We start from the raw sequence: 8208 nt of genomic DNA on the forward strand, positions 1-8208 counted from the left end.
TCTTCGACCTTTCGTTTTTTGCCGATCAGCTTGCTGAAAAGTAAACAAATAATGTATTTTAGTTTACTAATATATTCAACGTTCACACCAAAAACATCAAATCGAACTTACCATTCCGGAGATAACAATAGCATTTAACATTGAAGGAAAACTAAAATAACTATGAACTGGCGATTGCTTCGTACTGTTAGATGATGAAAAAAAACTGATGCTATGAATGAATGTGTTCATCATTTTTTCACAATGCCGTTTCTTCTATTTTTCATAAGAACATCGTATGAAAATTGAAAGAACTTCATAAGACTCTTATGAAAAATTAGTTTGGACGCAAAAAAGTGGTTCATATAAGATGTATCTTATGAAATTTATAATAAGATTTCCTCTGAGTGAACTGTCAAAAGTCGTTCCAATCGAGCATAACCATTTTTACCATTTTAAATTTGTGGCAGGTATTGCAATCTGTGTGACTGTGACTTTGAATTTTTTAATTGAAATTAATCAAGAATGCAGAGAAAATTCATTGGAGCAATACGGAAAGAAGCATTTAATTTTTATTTTAACAATTAACACAACGGAGCAGGCTTGTCAAAAGTCATCGTCATGAGGCGTGAAGCTGTGACTGTGAAGCCTCTTGGTCCGTCAAACTCAATTGACTGTTCCTTAACGACCAGTCACTTCGTTTGCCAGTCATTCATTCCCCATTCATTTGAAGCTAAAATAACAACCTAGTCAAGCAATTGCATTCAAACGACCGATGACGAAAAAGAAACGCATTTATTATTATTGTTGCTCCTGCCAGCAAGCCGAAGACGACCGAAGAGGAACAAGAAAAGCATTTATTATTATTGTTGCTCCTGCCAGCAAGCTCGTTTTCAGTTTTTTATTGCTTTTGTTGCTCTCTGCCAGCAAGTCGTTCAATTAGTTGCACTCTAATTCTCCTTGACTCAGATTTGAAGGAAAACAATTCAAAATGCGCCAAAACTGGGGAAACTCAAATTTTGATTAGAACGGCAAAACTCAGAAATGAATAGTAGGGGGTTTCGTGAATTTTGAGTTGTTTTCAATCAGGCATCTTTAAGACGCGTTTGAACGGTCTGAGCCAAAACAACTCAGAATTTTTAAAATTTGGACACAGTTTCTAAAGGGATTATATTTTTTAAAAGAAATTAATTCAAATTTCGGACTACATAAAAAACAATTAAACAAATCCGTCAAATATATTTATTTACCATCGTATTTTGTTTTCGCCGAAGTTGGTGAGTGGCAAACAACATTTTCTGCTGTTCGGGGAGTAGCAGTTGGTTGTTCTCCTGCCAATCAGACGAATTGTCCGATGGCGTACTCGATCCTGGGGGACATCCGTGTGGTATATTTGCTAGCCGGGACTTCCACCGATCCCAGCGTTAGTACAGGAGTTTTGTGGAACACAAAACCGAATCCGTCAGGAATAGACCTGTTGAGGGAAAACTAGATTAGAAATCGCTTAAAACTAAGAAGAATCGTAAATTTTCAAATCTTACCCGTCGCATTTTTTTCGTTGTTGCTGATCAGCAGCAATCAATTCCCGCTGTTCGATAAGTAGCGCATATCTCTCCTTCGGCCAACAGACGAATTTCACAATGGCGTACTCGGTGGAGAGCTTCAGGTGTTAACTGCCGTTCAGCCGGGAATTCACAAATCCAAATGACAAAAAGCTGCGCCGCATCCGGTGGAAATCAACCTAAAGAAAGGAACAAATAAGATAAATACAACAAATAAAACCAACTATAAAATTTTACCCATCGCTGTCCGACTAACTTCTGTTTGAAAAACACTAACTTTTGTTTTCGAGACGCTCTGAGTTGTTTCCATTCATTCTCAGTGAAATAATGTGCGTCGTCGATTAGTAAAAAAATTTCGCTACCTTTGAAGGAAAACAACTCAAAATTTTGAAGGAATCCAATTCAGTTGTTTTCATCTTCATACATGGTGCGACCGCTGAACTGAAATTATTCAGTGTCTGAATAATCTAAATTTACCGTGTATACCTGCCGTCACCCTGTCAGGAACGTTTGCTCAATCGGGCCGATTGCAAAACAGAGTTGGCACCACTCGAATTCTAGCGGTTAGAATTCGATCCATTTTCGGTTCGATTTCCATCCGCCTGCTCGATTGCTCGAAAACAGACGATATTTTTCGCATTGCTGCGATGAACAAAACGAAATACGAGCAGTTTTCGATCGCAGCAATCCGGGTGCGTGTTTTGTTTTGGTGCATGCGTGATTGTTGTGAAATTGTGTTTTTCTAAATTTTTTGATTCTAAAGCCTAGTCCACACTAGGAGACGGTTCGTCTCGAGACGGTCTCAGCGTCTCCCATTTTCTTCGGGAGACACTGCGACCGTCTCATTTTTCCAACAACAACAACAGACAACAAAGTTCGTCTCATAACAAAAATCGCCGTTCATGTTGCCTAGTGTGGACTAGGCTTAAGCGAGTCGGGTACTGCTACGCCTTCAAATCATCCATCATGTTCCGGTGTTGTTTTGGATAAGGAGGAAATGGAACAAAATTTTCCTGCTCTAATGACGCCGCATGGTGAGAAACAAATTAGCCAGAAGTCCCGGGATGTCACCACATAGTGCTTGCCCTTGCTGTTCCTAGCCTAACGGTGTGATGTCGCGAACGGAGTAATCTGACTGAAGCACAACAATGTGACCAGGCAGATGGTTGGATTTTGGAGCAAGCAGGGTTCGTTCCGGTGTTGCCAGACCGGAAACTTCCGGCATAGATGTGTCGAATGTTGCTCAATTCAAAGTGGATCTAGTAACACCCCGTCCCGTCGAAAATCCGGTTGGTGTGGAGTTGATTTCATGCCGCCAGAAAATAAAAAAGATCCCCTTTTGTGATCCGTCACCACTACGGAACTGCCTAGTTAAGTGTTACGAAGGTAAGTCATTTACGGTTCCTTAAAGTTATTCAATCATAGTAAACAAAACTCTGTTTATTTTTCAGAATCCAAAGCTATACCTTTGGGTAGAATAGAAATAACTTCGGATTGTACGATCTTGATTCGGTCGCGCAGTACACTAGATTTTGGTACAATCGCCCCCAAGTATTTTTGGAAGTGCTTTCCGACGACGAAGCCGCAGTTGGGGGTGGACGAATTCCGCATGTACCAAACATTGCAGCGTTTCCAGATAGCCTAGCTTATGCCATTCGAGGTAAGAATTTAAGGAAATGAAGAACTTTTAACGTTTTCTTTGACGAAATCGAAATTCTTGTTATACCTATTAAGCCAAATCTGATATCTGAATTTTAATATGGAATCAGAAACTGAAATCTGTAGGTAATGAGAATCTGAACTGAACAGATTTTTGTTTACAGAGTCAATTTATTCGGAGCCTGAAATCTTGTTTCATCTGTCTATTTATTTTTCAGGGTCATGCGGGGTAGCATGAAATAATACCAGATCGTGGAAAATACATATACCCCGAGTTTCATAAAGGCGGACCCATTCACAAAAATCTGACAACAGTAAAAAAAAAACGAACTCATGAAGGCAGTTATGCCTTCTAGGACCCGTCACATTGGCATTAGCATCAGCAAAAAATCGATAATGTTGGCCGTGATCGATTGGATTAGGTGAGGTGAGTTGATGAAAAATATTACAATACTATCTCACATGAGGTAAGTGCAAACAAAATCGTTTTCATACATCTAAAAAATCATATAAAAAAGTTCTTCAATGATTTCTGACGCCGGATGTTGATTTTTCGGATGTTTTTTTTTATGAAGCAAAAACTGCCTTGTTTGCACCTTACCCGTGTTTGCGATTTTCGCGGAGCACCTTATTTCCTTTTATCAAATTGATAAAAGTTTAAAATAACGCAGTGAGTATTTATTTGATACAATATGATAGGATGGTAGTTCATAAAGTTATTGATGTATTTAACATAGTTTTTTTCTTTGTTCTGTTGCAGGAATGGCGTGACTGCTACTCAAATGAGATATCACACTTTGTTGGCATCGATCCGATACTGTAAGTAGGCAGCCTTCTTCTGGTGGAAACTTACCAAGGGAGTTGCTGACTACCAGTAGAATAATGGCCAAGTGTACATAGGTGATCGGATGTTGCCCTCTATAGATTAATCTCGGCGATATCTTGTAACGAGCAATGTCCAGCATTGAAATGCTAAAAACAGCTAACTTTTTAAACAGAAATGTAATTTCTGATTCTGCCGATGATCAGCTGACCGGTGATACAGTTAAACATTCTCATTCTCCTCGATATCAGCACGAGAGAAGCTGGATCAAGGCCATCAGTTTATAAGGCCAGTACAATCATAATTGTCGCAATTTAGGGACGAATGCCCCATGTGTTAAAATCCTTTATGAAAAAAATGTCGTAATTAGAATGTTGGTTGAGATCGGTCAACATATGGGAGTGTTAACTGTTGTGGCAATTAATCATCGGCATTCCGTTACATCTCAAATAATTTAATGAGGCGTTAATTGCACCATTGAGTAATCTGGTACTGACTGCTACTTTACAACACTGTGGAGTTAAGCTACCATCAAAACGAACTTCTCAAAGTAGTACCAACAAACGGTTATGCATGTGTGATCCCGTGGCATGTGAAACTGTTCAAAGTTATAATTTTACTAAGCAATTATTTATTGATTATACAAATTAAATACTGTCGTTCTATTTAAGGTTAATAGATTGTCACCATAAAATTCAAAATGAATCTTTTATTATTTGCTATCTTCCAGCAGATGTTTTTTGACCTACCGGGCAACAACGAACGGATTAACCTAACCAAGGAAATTAATGCCGGAATCATCATGTTCAAAAAATGCTTATCCAGTCGTGGAACGACACGATTAGTGACACCGTACTAGTGACGCTGTGCGCATTATACTCTCTGGTTGGTGAATTAATTTTTTTTTTCTATTTAATACTAATGTTTGGATGAAAATCTAAAATTGGCCGTGCTTGCAAGTCAAACGTACATTTTTTAGCATCTGATAAGCTATGAAGGGATGAAAGCTGTTTCAAACTACGAAGGTAAGTTGCGTTTTTGTTTTATTTAAATGTGGTGTATGCTTGCTAAACATAATATTTTTTTTAAATTTTAATAGATTTGTAATCTATTTATTTTATACGTTTTGTTAATTGGGTGTGTCGAATTGTGTTTATATAGTCAAAATAATCCTAATCATATGAAATCTTGAAACTGCAAATTTCAATGTAAATTTGAACATTCTTTAGATTCTTTTATTCTACATATTCTGGATTCCGACTAATAATCAGATTTTACATAAAATAAAAGCTATTTATATCTGAAATAATATTTTTTTTTCTCTTCCAGCTTGGTAGGAAACGAAAAAGCCGAACTACGTTCTCGTGACTAACAACGTTTTGGATTAATCATTTCTCGGAGATGCTTCTCCGTTAATGGAAATTTCGGCATACCGGGACATTCGGCCACGGACTGTCGTACCGTTTCCACCGTTTCATTCATACGATTTAAGGTTAATGAAACCTTCCATGAAATTGCACTACCTAGAGAAACACGACGGGTGTGTCGATAGATCGAACATTGCCGCAGACACAGCTGGCCAGTGGACCCGATGATCTCGATATCAGCCTTTAGAACTGGCAGAAAAACAAACAAGTTAAAATCATGGCGGCTTCATCTGCTTCAACAAGTACTACATTGTACTATATACAATATAGCAAAATTTCATCCAGCTCAACTAGGAGATGCAACATCTATCTGGAATTCCCTTAGGTGAAGTCATCAAGTAATAAGTCTTCTAATGATGCTAACAGTTAACTGTTGTACCGGTGGTGAACATGAACACGATGATGTTTTTGCCTGCTGGAAATAAGGTAATGATTTTTGTTTGGAATTGAATTGAACATAAAAACGTTCCTTCGTTTATATTAAACTATAAGTGAGGTTTGAGTAGTGAGAATATTACAGTCAGATATTTATAAGGTATCGAATTAACATGTTTCTGAATTTGTGAACAGGCCTTCATTGAAAAATCTATTATAGAAAAATTCGAAGGAACATTCAATCACCATATTGGATTTTTTATTGAACAATACGTGAATAAGAAGTTTCCTAGTTTTGGGAATTTTTCAATATTTTCAACTCTTCCATTATTCAATGTTTCGTAATACGTAATTCTCATTTACTAGTTCCAAAAAAATCAATGGATTATATATTTATTTTTTCCTTATCTAAATATTGTCAGGCATTGACTTAAAATGATATTTCTAAAAGTTTTATTCCTACTTTAAAGTTCCTTCATTGACTAGGGCTATTTAGATTATTTTTGTGATTTCCGTGAGTAAAATAATACAATCACCATTTGTCAATTACATTGATTGAAACATTAATTTATTGAGATTTGATAAAATTCCGGCTAAAAGAGTTTTAACAATTTCGATGACAACTGATCCATTGATAAAATAAAAAAAAGAGAAAAATATTTCAAGTTTATCTTTTTAGGTTGGCAAAAGGCGCATCTTGGCCCGTCGAGAATCGTCGAGCGAAAACTCATAATCTGCAATCTTCCGTGGCTTCCTGGTGGAAGAAAACAAATGTGGCAAAGAGGTTAATCCACCGATAAAACTTCGGAAAAGCAATTAATTGTGGTGTGGAGCCCCGAGACAATTGCTAAGCAATGACAAATTGCAACTTAACATAAAATATTTTCTGGCTAGGAAAAATGTACATTCTACAATAATAAGGCAGGAAGTGCATTTTCGTTTACTTATATTTCAGGCATCATTAGATTTGTATGATTCAAGAATCGCTAAGAAGAACAGCAGGGCTAGGCAGTTCAATTGAGACAAATATATTCAGGCAGAAGGGCAAAGATTCAGGATTTGTCAACAGCAATTCTTTATTACCAAACAAATGATTTGAATTACTTCCGAATTAGCTTTAAATATTGGTATACTACTTACAACTGAGTTATAATGGATTGTATTCGTAAATTGTATGTAAATAAAAAAAATTGGAAAATAAAATAGATTCTAAAATACTGGCAACCATGGTAATCGGTCCAAAAACAATTCGAAAATCCGTTCGGTTTCAGCCCGAAAACGAACCGTTTGTTTTGGTATTTGAAATGCTCGATCCGTACAATCGGCCCGAAAATCTCTCGAAAATGCGTTCGGTTTCGGTTCGGATTCGGCCCGTTTGTTTTGACATTTGAAAGGCTCGATCCGTACGATCGGTCTGAAATTCGTTCGAAAATGCGTTCGGTTTCGGCCCGAAATCGGTCCTTCATTTCGGAGGGACGATGGCAATCGGCCCAGAAACGGTTCGAAAACCGTTCAGATTCGGTTGGAAAACGGTCCGCTTGTTTTGACATTTGATCTGCTCGAACTGGTTGAAAAAACTTATCGTCGCCCGAAAAAGTGTTTCATTTTCGCACGATTTTCTACTAAACTCGGCCCGATTTCTTATACGATTTCGGACCGATCGAGCAGATGTACGGACAAAAATCGGGCCGTTTTCGGGCGATTTTTCCTGTCTGGGCAGCAGCCGATCGAAGTGTGAAGAGATTTGCCAGTCACTCTCAGGAGAAATTTTGACCATAGGTGATATGAAAAAAACCTAGCAATTGCTTTTGCTAAACTAAATCGAGCAGTCGAGCAGTCGCTTAAAGCAATTGCTTCGGTTGATATGAATAAAGTTTTTTTTGACAGCTGTTTTCTCTGTCAGGAGCTTTTACTTTTAGAACAAGCTAATTTGGTATGAATAAAGCCCAAATCTGAAGTAATCGCTCGACAAATCTCCTAGCAATAGCTTTATTTTCTAAGCATGCTCGGTAGCAGACTTTTCCAATAAAAAATTCTTTAGCAATGTCATGAATTTATTAAATTAGCAATATTACACTTCAATACAATTCAAAAAGGCATTTTCAACATGGTTAAAGAAAACTCGGAGTGATAATCCAGCTTTTTTTTTTCATATTCCTGTCGTTGTATGAAATGATTCGTCTAAGATGAAACTAAACAAATCAATCAGTAAATATTCTAAATTAAAAATTCCGGCTAGAGTGGAAGAAGTCCCAATCGGCTTGAAGTTGGAAGAAAATTGTAATAATTTAAAACATAATTCAGACTTCCATATTTATATGATTTTTTTTATAATTCTAAGATTAAAAAAAAAATTAAATTAAGATGCGCGCCTATTGCCTAT

The 8208-nt window shown here is 37.1% G+C and overlaps 2 long non-coding RNA genes across 3 annotated transcripts; one reads left to right on the forward strand and one right to left on the reverse strand.

Annotated features, from left to right (window-relative positions):
• Window positions 1-1216: 1216 nt before the first annotated feature.
• LOC129739965 (uncharacterized) lies at window positions 1217-1812 on the reverse strand. The gene is made up of 3 exons (XR_008736040.1): window positions 1779-1812; window positions 1521-1720; window positions 1217-1453 (listed from the first exon to the last, which is right to left on the reverse strand). It is a non-coding gene; the product is annotated as an uncharacterized LOC129739965 (long non-coding RNA).
• Window positions 1813-2317: 505 nt separating this feature from the next.
• On the forward strand, window positions 2318-6967 carry LOC129739963 (uncharacterized). Of its 2 annotated transcripts, XR_008736037.1 has the most exons (7): window positions 2318-2927; window positions 2993-3201; window positions 3419-3627; window positions 3961-4694; window positions 4757-5048; window positions 5353-5876; window positions 6505-6967. It is a non-coding gene; the product is annotated as an uncharacterized LOC129739963 (long non-coding RNA). The 2 variants fall into 2 exon arrangements; XR_008736038.1 differs by lacking the exon at window positions 3961-4694 and having other exon boundaries at window positions 3419-3622.
• Window positions 6968-8208: the final 1241 nt, after the last annotated feature.

Source organism: Uranotaenia lowii, chromosome 1 (genome assembly GCF_029784155.1).
Source record: "Uranotaenia lowii strain MFRU-FL chromosome 1, ASM2978415v1, whole genome shotgun sequence".
Lineage (NCBI taxonomy): Eukaryota > Metazoa > Arthropoda > Insecta > Diptera > Culicidae > Uranotaenia > Uranotaenia lowii.